The following is a 14,748-nucleotide window of genomic DNA, read 5'->3' as shown; positions in this document are numbered from 1 at the left end:
GTTTATCTGTGCACATCATAAAAATATTCTCTGGGTTGCACATGCAGTGAAAGCATAGAAGCCTTTTCCCACACCGTAGAGTTCAACCTCTACATACAGAAGGCAGATGAAAGTTGGGATGGGAAATTGTTACAGAGTGGACTGGCCAAAATCAGGGCAGACTAATGACAACATGATATTAGAATGAAAATTACTTGAATCCCAGTCCAGTAAGTTGTCCACTAAGACCTGCAGTTGTTCTGCCTAGCAACAGGCACCACAATAAATTTGGTCATGTCACATTATCCTGCTGGTTTTTGGAGAGAAACAGGCACACTCAGAGGGATGCTCAACCCCCTGGTACATGCACTATCCCCTCAAAGCAGCCATTGCCCTCCCTTGTGTAAAGTGGGAGCTATGTACCAAGTCTGCACTTGAGCATGCCAGTTATATACCATAAGTACAGTAAGTTACTAAAACCTGTCAACCCTTACACAAACACAAAAGCACACAGGGTTATATAGTTGGGACCTATGAGTATGTGTATAATTAATCAAGCAATAGTTTGCCATACTCTTTACTCATTGTGACTTACTATTGCTCATAAGTGGTACAAGATGGTGCCAAGTGAAAGCTTCTAGCTCTTTCCTTTTGTTGGTGGGTGATTCTCCCCAGAATACATGCTGGATTTGAGCTTGGTGGTTTCTATTCTTCGGTCCTGCTACTTAGAAACTCCATTAAATCACAAATAAATTTCACACATCCTTATGCATTGGCAATAAAATGTTGTCTAATAAATTCTAATACAGTTGTGCAGCCAGCATAAAAGAGAAGAAATTACCCATAATACCAAGAAATCGTAATAACCCTGTATTGATTTCAGCTCAGGAATACTTCACAACACAAAGGCCTACACACCCACAGGCACAGCAGATGCCAGGCTAATCAATCCCGCGCTGAAATTGGAGGGTGGGAGTCCTCAAAAACAAGTAAGTGGTTTTGTTCCCTTTCTATTTTGTCCCTTAGTAAAATGAAGTCTCTCTCACCTTGGAAGATGTATTGAGATTCTGAAGGAAGAACAAACATTTTATGTGTGGTAAAGACTGCCTTTTCTAAAGGCCATGATTCATGTCTACAGTAATCTAAGATAAAATTACAGTGTTAAATTATGTATACTTTAGATATATATTGTGTGCTATAAAATGTATGCTAGCATAAAGAAAACAAGTATGTTTTGCTTTTAAATTTGTTCTCTGGGTAAGGAAGTTGCACATCAATTTTTTTTTTCCCCCAAAGATTCAGGCTTGTTTTGCATATTCCATCTTATCTTCAGCTTTTTAAAATAATTTAAATTCTTGCATCAGTTGATTTCTTAGTTTATTGATACCTAATGAATACTAGTAACATCTAATTAATTAAATCTCTGCTTAATTACACTTCGTAATTTTTCTATGCAAGTATTTCTTGTGTAGAGCTGTGCTAGCACATACACTAATACATTAAAAAAAAAAAAAAAAGAAAAGAAAAGACAATTAATACATATATCCTTAGGGCCACACAGCAAGTGCCTACTACATCGTCTATACAGTTTTAGGTGCCCACTGTAGCATTTAAATACCAGAGAGCACTGAGCTATTCAGACATGCATTTAGCTTGGGCTGCCCAACCCTGAGTTCCTGTGCAGTCAATGAAGAGGAATAGTAGCAAAATGCGCTCTCCTCTGACATTCCAATTGCTCTCTAACACTGAAAAGCCAGAATAATGCCCTAAAATGTCACGGGTGCTGTAGAGATCTTTCATTAAGGCCAGTTGCTAGCAACTGAATGGGAAATATTCATGTAATGCATTTCCATGGAAATATTTATGCCAGTTTGGGGTTAAAGAACTCATTTTTTTCTGCTTGGTTTAGGCAAGGTGCCAGGGGACATTTCACACACAATGAGGATTTTGCTATAAATTGTTTTTTATTGCATTATAATACGCAGCTTGGACCACAGGAGAAAAAAGAAAATCAGAATAAAATGACATTTGTTATCTCAAATAAGATATCTCTAAAGGGAGATCGAAAGGACAAAAGCTATGTCTATGCTACCAAGCAGTGTAGTGCAGAAGGAGCATATCTACAGAGTTGGTAGATATGCTCCTTCCAAGTTGGTAGTTGGTTAGAAACAGTTGGCATCAAGGACCTGACAGCCACACTGTATGTATTACGGGGGGAAGGTTATTTTGGACCAACTCGACCAGCTCCGGTCTGGTCCTGTGGACAGAATGCCCATTAACAGTGGAAGCACACTCCTGCAGTGCGTCTTAGTCTTAGTGTCTCATCCTAAACAAATCCAGTTTGTGTGTTCCATGGCGTTCTTCAATCTAAATCAAATCAGAGTAAACCAGGACAATCCAGAGCTTAGTTTCAGGGGTGCACTGCCAACCTGAACCATTAACACTAGTGACCAAAAGAATGTATTTGATATTTTTTTAGTTATGATCCAAACTGCTGTTAAAATCAATAGAAAGACTTGGTTGATTTCAGCAACAGGGTTTCCCTTTCCTCCACACAAGGTGGAGGTAAAGGATACAATTACTAGACAATGAAAGATGAAGGGAACAAGAAAGGGAGAATAGGAGTGCACATGCATTTTGTCATTCACCAGAGATGCCTTTTCCACAATTAAGGATCTTTAAAGCTGTGTGATTTCAGGGCATGGTTGAATGTGGATTCTGAAGATGGGGAATAATCATTAGGGGCAAATTTAACATCCTGATCTTGGTGTCTCTGGACACTTGGAAGTATTAAACAGCTGCAGACTACAGTATTAATGACACCAGAACTATGACTCAGCCACTCTTCCAAATAAAGTGTTCTGCAATATGTATTAGGAATTAAATTAATACAGTGTAGAAATACTCGAGGAGATGCTGAATTTGGACCAGGATTTCATGAAGCCCCCTGAGTCAGTATGTGTACAGAGTCATGCTACCACTCTTCCAACATTTTTATGCCCTCATTAAAAGACTAAGTGTAGCTAGCATGCAGATTTTCCCCTGTGGCAAAATATCAAAAATGTTGTGTGTCTCATTTTGACTGTTCTGTTGGTTTGGTATTATCAGCTTTCCTTTTTTTTTTTTTTTTTTTTTTCTCCTTTCTCTTCTCCAGTTAACAGGATCCAACATTTCTTTGCATAAATGAATGTATTCTGGTAATAAATTGGAAAGAACTGCATCTGGATTGCTCTTTTATTGCCAACAGTTTCTCAGACTCTGTGGACTATGCAGAAATTAGCTCATACTGAAACATGAGGCCAAAGAAACTAAATCCTAGAGGAAGATGGCCTAAACATGGGCTAAATGTTTAAGATGTCAGAACCTACAGAAAGCTGAGCACAAAGGACAACAAAGAAGGTTTTTAAGTGCACCTGCTTTGCAGATTGCACACAAAGGCTGCATTATGTGAACGTAGAGGTGGAAGATTTCCAGCGGAGATGATAAAAACTGGAGCTTCCAAACCTGGAATCTACGTGCCGCCAAGGAATCGCGAAAGGAGGGATGCAGTCAAGACAGTTTGTGTAGCCCCTGCTCACATTCTCCCCTCATTCTTATCAACATTTTGAAAAAAATAGCTGGCTTGAGTGCTGATTGCCACAAGTATTTTCAGTGAGGTGAACGTTGGAGTGGTTACAGCTTGTAAACCAAAAATACACACTGAGCAGTCATTTTGTGTATTATGCTTAGGTGACGTTGCATCACTCACAGTATGTGCTTAAATCACTCTGCGTTTACACAAAGCTCCCCTTTCAGTCACTGATTTAATGGTGGAGGATGCAGTTACTGAGGGGTTGTTGTTATTTGAATTATTGTTAATGTGGAAACCCTCCTATGTCCCTGGTTTATTTGGCAGCTCTAAAGCCCTTCATGCACTGATCCAGCTATTAAAAACTCAATAATCTATCAATCTCAGTGCTTCGCGTTCCCTTCGGCTGTCCCCTCGGGGCTGAAGGGCACGGCTCGACCCTGTGCCAGCCCGGTACCACCGCCACCCCCTCAGGCCGCCATGACGGGGCCGCGCCCCGGCGGAACCGGCTCCCCCCTCCCTCCCGGAAGCGGGTTCCGCCCGGCGGCCGGCGGGCGTGGCCAGGGCTCCCGGTAGCCCCGCCCCTCGCGTCCCGCCCCGCCCGCTCGCCCCGCGGGCCCCGGAGCTCGCCCCGCGCCGCCGCCGCCGCCGCAGGTGAGGGGAGACCGGGGCCGGGGCCGGGGCCGGGCGGGGGGCACGGCACCACCGCGACACCGGGCTCCGGCCTCCAGCCCCTTCCCGCCCCTCCCAGGTGCCCCGGGGACGGGCGGGAGCACCCGGGGGGTGTCACGACGCGGGCGGGGTGTCGCGATACGGGGGGGTGTCGTGACTCGAGAGCGTGTCGCGACATGGGGGGGCGTCGCGAGCGCCTGGGGGGAGCGGGAGCGGGCTGGGTTGGCTCCGGTGGGTCCCCCCTCATGGCGGACAAAAGGCTCGCTGGGCCCCCCGCATAGGAGCACCCTTGGGTGCTGCCGCGGGTGGGCGAGCCGTCCGGTGGTCGCTGCGGGGGGCTCCGGCGGCAGCCCCCGGCCCCGGCTCCTTCCCTCCTCGTACGGCGAGCGGGCCCCGGCACCGCCAGAGCCCCCCGCGGGGAGACCGGTGTGCCCCAGCTGGGTGCCCGCCTCGGAGCACGCCTGGGTGCTCCTGGCAGAAGGGAAGTGGGCTCGAAACGACCCCTGTGTACTAATTCTCGTCGGGAAGGGACTTTGCGTTCTTCAGTGCAGAGCCTCGCGTTTCCCCAGCTGGGAGTGGTAGGTATCGCTGCTGGTGGTTTGGGTTGATAGGTTATGGAAAGGTCTGCAGCAAAAAAAAAAAAAAAAAAAAAAAAGAGGAAAACAAGCACAGCAGCTGTTCTTCATCATTTTCAGTTAACTTTCAGTTTTTGGGAAAGAGAGGAACTGCATTAACTTGGAGAAGGTGCTGACATTCCCTTAGTTATCAGCACAAATAATAGTGATTCTTCACTAAAAATCATGTTTCTTCTTTTCAGCCTGCTAAGTGACCTAATAGCATGCACCCCAACATTTAAACCCTGGGAAGTTGCGTGCGTTCTTAATAGGTGGCAGAAGAATTACACGACACCTAATGGTAGAAGTTACAGGGGTTACCAGTGCTGGTGATGTTTGCCTTTTTTTCCCCTTCCATAAAAATGAAAGAGGTATGCTGTTGCACAAAACAGTCAAAAAGAGCCTTCAGTACTCTGCATGAGAAGTCAATGGTGGGACTAAATATGCTGTGACACTAAATAGTGAGCGTGCACCTTTACTATTACAAATTCCTTCATCTCAGTCTTCGCTTTGTCACGTTCCTCTGAATTTGAGGAAGGGAAGATACAGCTGTTTTAGGATGAAATCAGTATTCTAAGAGTTGCTTGCGCTTTGGCAGTGTTCAAATAAGGTCTTTTTTGTTTTCCTAAACCTTAAGGAGAGGGTGTCTAGCCACAGAAGAGAAAGCTAGAATGTCGGCTCGCCATGCATTTGTTGTAATCTGTACCTGTGGGCATGTTCTCTTTATATACATAATCCATAGAAATTGTTTGTTTGGGGGAGCGGGTGGAGTCGGGGTGGTGAGAGATGTGGCTGTGCAGATAAGGCAGTGCTGGCTAAAAGCAACCAAAGGGGAATACGAGAGTGTTAAATAAGCGTTGTTGGAGGCCTTGCAGCAGCCCAAGTCTCCCCTGTATTCAGACACCCATCCATAAGAACAGTTCTGCTCTTAACTGGCGCTAAGCCATCCTCTGACATCCCTGTATTGACTTTTTTTAAGGGGCTGCCCTGAAGCAGGAGTGTTCTGTCTGAGATGAGCCTTTGCCCCTGTTAAATTTCAAGTGCGTCTGACTTGGAAAGTAGAATTGCTGAAGCAAAGGATGTTGCCACCTTAGAAACTGATGTAGTCGGCTCTTTGGTATCAAAGAGTAATGTAGGTACGGTGTCTGGTTACGTCAAAAGTTGTCCAGGCAAACATTTTGGCTGATTGCCAACAGCATTGTTTTCCCCGCAGCTTCACAATTGAAGAAGAAATAATTGTACAAGAAAAGTCATGTAACTTGGTGATTAGATTTGTTTGTTTTGCCAACCAAGCAAGTGCTATAGGATGTAGTGGTCCTGGCGTGTTCTGGGCAGGGAGCTCCCCACCCCATGGAGAGCACTTACAGCCAACTTCCAGCAAACTTCTGATGGCTCCAAGCTATTGAAATTACTTTGCATCTAAATTGAGATCTACTTTAAGTGAACAAGGTAGTTTGGTATGCTAGTGACAGCTTTCTAGTGAATATATTATGGCCTACCCACATCACACACACAATTATGGGACGACTGTTTTAAGTCTTCTTCCTACCTTATGAAGAATGGATGTAAGGAACCAAGAAAATAGAGCAGTTGGTATAATTATTGCAACTCCACTGAACGTTCTGCAAAATGATGTATGAATTATTAAGGAGGGAAGAATGGCTATATGTTATTAGTCTGCCTGATGCAGTGTTTAAGAAAGTCAGCTCTTGGGGTGGTAGGTCTAAAATGTTACTGTTAGGTGTTACTGTCTGCAGAATCTGAAACTCCCAGTCCTTGTGGATATAGGGAATTTAGAGTCCCCTAAACTGTAGCAGATCTGGCTTGCAGACAGCCCAGGGAGTTGGAAAGTCCTGGTTTGTTTATGTTTTCTCAACTTTTGGGAGTGGGAGCGAGCACCTACCAACTGAGGCTTTTTTGGTGGTCACAGCTGTTTGTCAGATCACTTTGGTGGGCACAGACCCCACAACCAGAGCATTAGGCTTATACGGCTGAGGCTTAGGAGCCCTGCACAGCAGCAAAAAAAAATCTGAAATTCCCACAGAAAAAGCAGTGCTGGATTTAGGAGTGGAAGGGAGTAGGGAAGAAATATGGTATCAGCTAAGTAATACTGCACTAGAACTTCCTGATGAGAGAGGATTGATTGCCCTTGCGTACAGGCTGGCTTAGTCTTTGTTACTAATGTTTTGTTTTGGATTAGTTTTATGTCCCTCAAGATTTCTAGCACCTCTCGGGCAACAGATTGGTATGCTGTGCACAGAGGGGAAAAATGGAGAAACAGGTGTGTAGGAGATGTTAGGCAATGTAAAGAGGAAGTATAATGAAGGACAGTTACTATAGAGAATTCAAAATAAGCTAAGCTGTAATCAGTTTATGATGGTAATATGGAGAGGAGCCAGGAATGCAAAGAAGGTAGCACAAACAAGATATGGAGTTGGTTGCGTGGTAACTCTGCAATCGTTACTTAGTAGAATTGATGATGCTTATTTTGTGATATTGGCTCCTTAGTTCAGCAATTACAATATAAATTGAATTCCTACCAGTACAGTTCATTTAGCACATTGTATTTTTTCTCTCTAACAATAAGTTTACTACTACATCATCTGATGCAACAGTATGGGAATGCCTGGTGCAGTGGCCCACAAGGTTTCGATAAAAAATTGCAAGTAAATGCACTGTATGACCAAACTGGTACTTCCGCAAATTATGGAAAATGTGACTTTGCAAAGGAGCTTGGTACCTATGCTTGGTATGTAGGTAGGAAGGATCTGCCACGTGTTCAGGCCTTGGTACCTGTTTCATTTTACTCTCTGAAATGCTAGCTGTCCCCTTCTGTGCCGCTGTTAGACTTTATCTTTAACTCTGATCCTTGTCTCCAGCAGTCTGAGAATGCTTATGAGTAACGCCCACATCAACACTAAACGGAGTGCGGTAAACATGGAAGTCTTCCAGACACGGAGCTTCTATTGAGAGCAGTAAGAGCCAGCTACACGTTTTGTGACCCGCTCTTTGCCAGTACTCCTGTTGAACGGAGCATATCAGGCAGCACACAGTAAGGCTAACCTGTCGTTTCAGGGCTGTGCAGTCCTCTTGGCATAGCTCTGCCCTTTCATGGGAAGGGCAGTTAGTGTGGAAGTAATTAATTCCAGCCAAACTTTCCCCAGTGGGATTTATTTCAGGCTTTAAAATGAAATAAGCTATACAGACCAAAAAACAGTGTTAATGTGACTGCCTTCTGCAGGCATGCTGTGCCGGTCCCAAAAGACATCCTTGACACCCTTGACCAAAACACACCACCTTGAGGTGGTGCCATTGAAGCTGTTTGAGTAGATGGACCCGAAGGCTCTCCTTGAAGCAAGGGTGGGAGAAGCTCATCCTTAATCACTTGTCACTGTTTCCATGGATGTCAAAGTAAGCAAAATCAGGTACTGAATTAAAGCAATTAATGTGTGCCAGAGCTGTTTTGGTATGACACCACTAAATTAGAACGTTTTTATGTACTTATTTATGTACTTAACCACCTAAATTAATTCCACTTTTGTAGTGTGACATGCAAGTAAAACTTCATTCCAACCCTCAGGACTCTTGGATTTTAAGAAATAACTTTAAATTGCACGCTCTAACAAGTAGTTTCTGTGAGGTCAAAATTTGTATTTAACAATATCTCAATTAAGACTTCAATGCAGTGCTCCAGTGACTGGACCAGTGTGATTATTACTAGACATATTAGTAGACATTATTGCAACTTAAATCTCAGAACTTTTATACATTTACATTTTTGAAGTTACCATCATTTTTTAAACATATAATGCAAGGGTGGTTTGGGGCTTTTTTTTTTTTTCTCCATTGATGTAATTTACATTGGGAAATCACTGATGCAGCACTGGTCCATATCAGTATTAATTGTTGAAGTCTCTTTTCTTCATCTTTTGGTTGTGTATTTATTTTTTTTTCCCTGCTACTGATCAAACATGATGGCTCTGAGATTCTAGTTCGTTCATATGCACTGGAAGTAAGGTATATAATAAAATAGGAAAACTTGACCTAGAAAGAAAACACTACAGTCTGGACTCCTTCTCTATACAGACCTGCATGGTCATTCAGAATTTAGAGAGTAAATGCATTGGGCTAAATATCAGAAATGACTTTTCATTAAGCAAGTTCATCCTCTAAAATTGTTAAACAGCATTGCAGTGAAAAAAAAGATGGCTTACATGTAATCTTCATCATGAAATTCAGTGTGGGCTGGAACATCTTGGAGAACCAGAATAGGAAGATATGCACTGTAGCTTGTTGAGATGCATAAAATGGTATTACTTGATTGTTTTGTCCCTGTTAATTGAAGACTACAAAAAGAACAATAATGACTTTAAGAAAGCTACTGGTCTGAATTACTACTTTGGTTTGCATCAGTACTAATTTAAACTGTAGTTCAACACAAGGAACCATTTTTAGAACAATCCATTCAAAAATACAGTTGCATTTGTTTCAGAAGTATTAAAAAGGGTGAAGTTATCCAAACAATTTGTCTAGCTGCAGCGTTCTTTCTGGGAAGAACTTGGGTCTTTCAGTTGTGGTTGTGTAGCAGAGCTTGAGCAGGAGTTATCATGGCTCTTTAGACTTAGAGGAGTTAAATTCTAAATCTTAATCCAAGTTACACCTCAGTCCTCTTGTTTAAATCTTGTTTTGATAATAACGTGGCTCTTACGTTGTGATCTGGGCTTTTTACCCTTCAGTTACTGCTGTGAGGGGGGAAGAAACTCACTTTTAACCCATACATATGGTACATCTTTAATTTCTCTGTGCTTTGTTAAAAAAAAAAAAATCCCATTGCAGACATTGCTGATAGGTATTTCCTGTGTTCAGAAATAGGAGGGTTATGAGATTGATGTTCTTCAAGAGGCCAGTAGCTGATCCAGAAAGTGTTATAGGAAAGCCTGTATGTGTATTCCCATGTAACTGGCTCCCTATCAACCAGTAACTCTGAATGAGTGCTTATAGTTATTAGATTTACTGGTAGGTTTACAATTACAATTACACTTAAAAAATGATTTTGTAGGGCAGCTGCTCACCAAAATGCTAGTATTTCTCAACCACTTTTTGTCCAACTACTAAAGTGTGGGATATGCAATGTTTCTTGAAATCATTCAAAAAGCTTAGAGGGTCCTGCTTTTTTTTTTTTTTTTTAAATAAATAAACTTCTTTACTGTCCTGTCTCTGTCTCTCTAAAGGTTTCAAAAGGTTTTTCTTTTCGATCCTGTTGCCAAATTTGATCTTCTTAGGTAATTGTTGGTTTGGCACATGTTGAACTTTTGTAGTGGAAAAGCATCTGTTTTTCTTAAGATTGATTGAAGGCTTAACCCTGTTGTATTTTCTGTCTTGCAAGGGCTGTGCTTAATAGCTCTCAAAGTCAAATGGGACAGAAGAAAGAAATAATCCAAGAAAAGCATTCTTCTCTGCAAGGCAAGCTAGTTAGGACTGAGACCATGTGTGTAATATGTGCATAGTTTTAAGTGAGTTTCTTCAGGCTGGAGTATTTTGAAAAGAACTGCAAAACCAAATTAGTATTAGCGATCTTAGGTGTAGTTTGGCAAATTCGAAGAAAACCACCTACTGCTTGATGAACAAAGTTTAATATTGTAATCTTTCAAGTACTTTTTTTTTTTTAACAGACTTGGGGGAAAATGTAATTCTTGGAGGAGAAACTGAAGCAGGAAACAGTTTTGCAGCCAAATACTAGGATTTTTAAAGAAATATGAACAGTGAAATACAATATAATACAGTACTGAAATGTTCATAACTATCCCAGTCAGGCTAGCATAGTTATTTTTTGATTTGTCAGTAGTTTAAAGGAGAGATTTTCAGAAACATAATTTCTCTTTCTCAACAGACTGAGGTCTTTCCTGCTGACCATTATCTGTGAACAACAGAACTGGGTTTTAACAAAGCTAACTCTTCCAGAATTTATGCAGGATTCAGCCTGTATGTGTATTAAGGAGAAAGAAATAAATCCCTGAGGGAAAAAGACTGTGGAATTAGGTTCTGACTCTGCAGAACTGACACTGTTAGAAGTTATTGCAGCTGAATCGAAAGCATGCAAGTGATCAGCTGGAAAGAAAATGTTTTCATAAGTCAGCAGTAGGGAAGGTTTTTCAGGCCAGAGGAAATCCTATATTACACTGTGCAATGTTGAAAAGGTGTTAGGTCATATGCTTCTCATTGGAATTTAAACATTCGTGGGTACTGAAAGGAATACAGCTCACACTTAGTAGTGTTTAGTGTTGCAATGTGTAGATTTAACTGAGTTAAATGTTGATAAAGATATCAGATTTTGCCATAGACAGTTCTTCCCTGGAGGGACTGACCTTTAAAATAAACTGGCTGTGGTCAGTGAGCGCTGCTGGAATGCCATTGTAGCTGTCGTGTCGTGTGGCTGACCACAGGAAGAGAGATGCTTGAGACCCATCTAGTGATGTATACCATCCTTCCTGTTGCTTGTTCTAAGATTTCTTGAGTTTGCTGTGCGATTGCAAAACTACTACTTATGTTTTTGATATCTGCTTTACTTGGGTACCCAGAAACTCTGGAATACACATCATGTTTGCTTCTGCATTCAGAGATCAATCTGTGATTTTTATGTGCATTTCCATAATAGAAAGAACACCTTTTTAGAGATTGTTGTGTTAAAACTTAGCAATTTTTATTCTTGTTAGTCATTTAACAGTTCTGCAGTGTTTTGAATTATGTGCATGATAAGAGCTGTAGGAATTCAAGTGAGAACAACAAAACAAATTTCAAAGTTACTTTACATTTTCAGAGCATTTAACTTGGAAATGTCTTCTGGCCTACTGCAGGAAAAAAAAAACTCTATCAGTATTTTAAGCAGGACAAGATCAAAACCACTTTGCATGGGCACTTAATGTGGAAAGTGATAAATTGACCTGAATATTAAAAACTTCATGCTAAGTTTGTGAACCAATTGCCATCCATTTCTAGCGACTGTCTGTTTTATGCCCATAATACGTGAAATAGCCATTAAACTCTACCATTGTCACGTGACTGTCAAGTATACATTGAACTAAAAGGCAATTAATTGCCGATTGGGTCTTTTAGGTCTACCAGACTGACTGCCAAATTTTCAAATGATAACTCTAATAGTTTTAGGATAAACTGTATCCAAGATTGGGAGGGGTCAGACTCAGTGGTGTTTCAGCTTCATAAGTGTCATATTAACATGCAACATCAGGTCTATAACCACTTGTGCATTTGAATCACCTTCTCAAAAGGTTAATTACAAGTCCTTGTGTATTTGCAAACCAGTCTTATTCACTGAGTCATGCAAATGAAATCTTCTTGCCATGAATAAAACAGAAAAATTATTAGGCTTTTAGGCAGAGAAATTTGTATAGAACGTAAACAGGAGGGGGGGACTTACTGGAACATATATGGCTGCAAAAGTTATGCTGTTACAGTACTACTACAAAAGAGTACTTACACATTTGCAATGGGGTGGTACAACAGATGGCAAAGTCATACAATGATTAAGTAACTTACTTTGCCAAGTCAGATTTCACTAATGAAATTTGTTTGCTACAGCTGGATGATTCCTCAGCGGAATAAAAGGAATTTTTTTTGAAATGCAAAATCCAACACACTCCTATTTTGTTAGGTTCCAGTTGGCTGGTGCATTGATGCAGTCTGCCTGTGGAGGGGGAGAACGCTTGCCTGTATTTGTGAAGAGGAGACAGAGAATTTAGTGGTACTTCCTTCGTGATGTCTCCTGCTAATAATCTGTGTTTGGTCCTGTGTGCTTGCACCACTTGTGCTGTGGCCTTTGATGTAAATGTGCTTGTACCTGCTGGAGCACTTATTTTCCTGCATCTGTCGTTGCCAAAAGCCAATTAAGAAAAAGTGGGGGATTTCTTGTTAGGATAAGTTGGTATTTTGACTCTGCTTTTGTTGAAACTTTGTCCAGCTGGGCACTGGCCACACAGAAGAAGGCAGTATCTGCCTCAAATGCTTTATTTGAAAGCTTAAACTTTTTTTATGTCAAGAACTTCATAGGAGTGTTATTCAAACAAGGCTTCTGTGTTCATTCTTTCTGTACTAATACCTTAAGGGATTTAAGGGTGTCCATGTGATTCTTTTACCATAATACTATATGACTGGCTAATGAGGCAAAATAAGTTGTTTTGAGCAGGATAAATTCCCTGAGCTATCAACATCAGGATTAGTGTCACTGTGCAGCAAGGTGCATGCAACACGCAAACACTGATGGCATCCCTTCTATAGATCAGCCTGAGAGTGTTGATGCAGCCTGCCATCAGCCTAGAGGGAACTTGTTTTTGCTTCGCAGATACCATTGTTTTCTAGATTTCTGTGTAGCAAGTTAAGTTTCCTGCCTATAGACCAATGAAACTATTTGGCTGGAGTTTCAGTCTGAGTAAGTGGGGATCTTAAGTAATCCTTTCTGGCCTTAAAAATGACTTTATTGATATTTGCTTTTTCTCAGAAATGCACATCTGACATTCTGAGCTTCAATCTGAGGAAAGAGTACGGTGTTGTTAACAGTAAAAGTGATATTTGTGTTAGAGAAAATCTTGATTTATGGACTCGTTCTGGCAAACCTATGTTTTTCAAGTACATCTTTTGGAAACCTTCTTCATTCTTTGTTTAAACACCTTACTTTGTCAAGCCAAGTCAGAATGCTTGCATTTTAATCTTCCTTAAATATGTTTAATGGATGTTGAAATGGAAGTGTACAGGGGCAAAAAGGGCACACAGATATGGTCGAGTTTTCTTTTGAAATATGGTTGACCAAGGGGGGAAAAAAGCTGTTTTTATGATACTGAATATGCTGTGAGCAACTTTCTGAAAGCAGAGCTCTTGAACTGCTTTTAAAAGTGAAATGCTGAGGCTCTTGCTGCAAGTTCTGGCATAGTGCCTTCTAGGGAACTCCATTTTTGCTGCTTTCCAGAACAGCTGAAAAGCGTTAGCTCTGTGCAAGTGTGAATGATACCTGACTTATCCCAGTCAAAAAAATCATAGCTTCCTAACATGCTTTCTTGCCCTTGAAATGCAGGGTGAAAATGTCTGTGGCTAGTATGTCTTAAGTGATACTAGTTTAACCATGTCCTTGAAGTGCTTCCCTTGGTCCTTAGTCAAATAGCACTAACTTATGGCCCCAATTTGTTGGTTCTGTGTTAGGAAAATTCATCCTTGTAGGCTATGCCTTGTTGCTGACACTTATCTGAATGGGAAAAAGGTGATTTTGTTCTCCATCAAATGCTGAATAAAATTCAATATTAGCAGCTGTTCTACATGGCATCTCCCATGACAGTAAATTGACTTTTGTCACAATACTTGATTATGGGTATTTGGTATGCAAGCTTTGTCTGCATATGTCATCATCTTCAGTTTTAGTCTTTCCTTCTTCCTGAGCGTTGCTTATGCTAGAAAATCTAGTGGAATACCTGTTAGTCTGTCTTGCCTCTGAATCTTTCCTAGATGAACCTCTCTGCAAGTCTGTAGCATCGATGAATTTCACATAGTGAAATGGCTGTTCAGTCTTCTGTCATGACTGCTGTTACTGTTAATTCTCTCTTCATGCTATATAAAGTTACATCAATACAGAATGAGAACCTTCTGTTAATATTCTAGGTTAAGTGTCTAAATGTGTAGGTTTGAATTCTAAGAGAAGACAGGGCATTTACACTTTGTGTTAAAGCAACACTTCAGTGCTGTCAGTGTCAGAAAGCTCAGGTTCCCTCAGTGATTACAATAGACTGAGATAGGATACCAGCCAGGTAATGAACTAGATTCTGGTGTAAATGTGTATTTTAACAAAATTACTTCACAGTGTAACTTCAGTCATTTGAACTATGAAAACAAGCTTGCTGTTGGTTTTAACCTAGC

The 14,748-nt window shown here is 41.2% G+C and overlaps 1 protein-coding gene across 7 annotated transcripts in view; it reads left to right on the top strand.

The window, feature by feature from the left end:
- The first annotated feature begins 4,050 nt into the window (after window positions 1–4,050).
- Window positions 4,051–14,748, top strand: part of RALA (RAS like proto-oncogene A) — a 28,364-nt gene continuing 17,666 nt past the window's right edge. Inside the window, exons 1-3 of one of the 7 annotated variants that reach the window (XM_080580310.1) lie at window positions 4,198–4,797; window positions 7,716–7,885; window positions 8,075–8,244. The gene's annotated coding sequence lies outside the window, so the exon portion shown is untranslated. Of the gene's footprint in view, window positions 4,798–7,715; window positions 7,886–8,074; window positions 8,259–12,502; window positions 12,593–14,748 lie in introns of those variants that run through there. The other 6 variants (XM_080580308.1, XM_080580309.1, XM_080580307.1 and 3 more) reach the window with 6 other exon arrangements.

The sequence above is a fragment of the Anser brachyrhynchus genome, assembly GCF_964034855.1.
Source record: "Anser brachyrhynchus genome assembly, chromosome: 2".
Taxonomy (NCBI): Eukaryota; Metazoa; Chordata; class Aves; order Anseriformes; family Anatidae; genus Anser; species Anser brachyrhynchus.
This window is presented reverse-complemented; position numbering and strand designations above follow the sequence as displayed.